We start from the raw sequence: 2,621 nt of genomic DNA on the forward strand, positions 1-2,621 counted from the left end.
TTGATTACATGTAAAAGGCTTCTCTCCAGTGTGGATTCTGTGATGTTCCGCAAGCCTGTAATTACTTATGAAAGCTTTTCCACACTGATTACATTTATAAGATTTCTCTCCAATATGGAGCCTCTTATGTCTAGCAAGGTGGGAGCTGGATGTAAAAGTCTTTTCACAGTAATTACATTTAAAAGGTTTCTCTCCAGTGTGGATTCTCTGATGTCTAGCAAGTTGTGAGCTCAATCTAAAAGTCTTTCTACACTGATTACATTCATAAGCCTTCTCTCCAATGTGGGTTTTCTTATGTTTTGCTAGACTAGAGATATTCGTACAATTTTCTCCACCTTGATTGCATATGGAAGGATTTCCACACTGACGAGATGAATAAGGCTTCTCTCTAGTGTGGATTCTCTGATGCTCAATCAGGAATGATCGGTAATAGAAAGCTATCCCACATTCAGTACCTTCATGAGACACCTCTCCAGTATGAGCCTTCTGAGAGCTAGCAAGAGCTGGATTCCAACCAAAGACTTTCCCAAGCTGATTACATCCAGATCTTTTCATTCCAGAGTGGCAAGGAAGAGATGAAAGATAGGATGAGGTTGCTTCACATACATTATGTTCATCAGGTTCTTTTCTAATATGTGTCTGCTGATGAGTAAAGAGATTAGACTTCTGACTGACAGCCTTCTCACTTTTATTACTTATGGAAAGCATTTCGTCAGTATCACTTTTCTGATGGCCACTGAGGTCTGAAGTGCACTTCACAGCTATATCCCATTGATTACCTGGAACCAATGGCTCTACCTCTTCAGTGAAGCATTTCTTGTATTCACTACCTTGAAGATAATCATTTCCTGAGGTCATTTTCTTACAATGATTTAGGATAGAAGTCCATCTGAATTTCTTTCCAATTTCATACAATTGAGAATCACTCTTTGCATATTTATCTATTTTGAGAATAAAATCATGCAATTCCTTAAAATTGAAGTCACAGCGACCATCATCCATGAATCTTTGGAGGTTGTGTTGTTCGACAAAGATTCCCAGCTTTTTACCCCTCTCATTTACTGAGAACCTGGTTTCTACATCTGAAAAAGATAAACATAAATACACAAAAAGACATACACACATAAATAAACAAAATAGCAATGTTATATAAGAGTCATTGCAGCTTGTCACCAAACTAAATATATAAAACTTCATAGGTGTCCTCAATGCAAACAATGGCTTTTAATACCCCAGATCATTTTCAAAAAGAGACAGACTGAATGCAGTTAGGTGGTGAATTGTACAGAGCATCAGCCTAGAAATAAGGAAAACCTGAGTTCAAATCTGATCTCTGACACTTAGCACTTCTCAGCTGTGTGACTCTGGGCACTTCATTTAACCCCAAATGCTTCAGGAAAAAAAATTAAAAAAAAAAAAAAGATAGATAGATAATATGTGAGATGTGCATCTCAAAGTACTGAACCAATCAGAGACTTATCCTCTTGCAAAGAAAAATACACATTCAGCAAAGGCAGGGGCCCAAGGCCAAGATGGCTACCAAATACTTAATGACAGTAGATTTGAGTCTTCTTTGTGCTGGAATAGTGTTTGCTAATTTAGAGCAAAAACTGAGGCAATACACAATTGAATATTGTAGAGCAGGTGAGGAGTAGACCCATTTCAGAGATTTGTTGGATAGTACCATATTTCCTCATCTGGGAAAAAAGTAAACATCCAATTGATTTGCTGAAAATGATGGGAAAATTCAGAAGGCATTAAATGAAAAATGAGAACTCTACAAGATTTACAAGAACTTTAGATCATCCATCTCTAGGAAGGCAGTGTTTAAACTCTCTCAAAAGTTTAAGCAAAGGTTACGGACATGTTGGATTTTTGGCCCAGTACATAAAAGCAGATAAAATTCATTTTTATATTAAGTGTAACAATTTGAAACTTTTATAATGCCCTAAAGACTATTTATGGCTCAAAGAGCTATCTAAGCTGCCCAATGCTGATGGAACTACATTGATTAGTGATAAGGTTGTGATAATGAAAGAGATGGGCTGAACTGTTTCATAAAGTTCTTAATACACCATCATCAATGACTGCTGAAGCTATTACCCACTGATGTTAGGTCTTATTCCATTCCTCTTTAGTCATTCATGAATTGATGGCAGCCCCAAAGTCTCTAGCTTTTTGTCACTCAAAAAGAGAGGTGATATCAATCTTTTAAAAAGTATAAATATGCTTCCTTTTTCCCTAATTATTTTGGCAAACAGACCTTCTAGTGGTGTTTTGGAGTCAAAGGGTATACAATTTTATACCTCTTTAATCAAAACTCCAGATTGTTCCCCAAATTGAGTGGATCAGTTCCTCATTTCAGCAACAATATATTTAAAAAATACCGTTTATTACTTAACCCTGAGCTGTCACTTCATTTGCAAATGCCCTAACCTTACTCGGTATTTTACATTGCCAGTCTCTCCTAATTCCCAGGGCGTCAGAGAACTTCTGGCCACTGACTTTTGTAGTGTCAACTAATTCTACCCAGTTGCCTCCTTTGAGGTCTTCAGATGTCTCTGGCTACAATTTCTTGAATCGTAGTTTAATAACCAATAGCACGCTTAAGAACAGCCATG

This window comes from Antechinus flavipes, chromosome 3, assembly GCF_016432865.1.
Source record: "Antechinus flavipes isolate AdamAnt ecotype Samford, QLD, Australia chromosome 3, AdamAnt_v2, whole genome shotgun sequence".
NCBI lineage: Eukaryota > Metazoa > Chordata > Mammalia > Dasyuromorphia > Dasyuridae > Antechinus > Antechinus flavipes.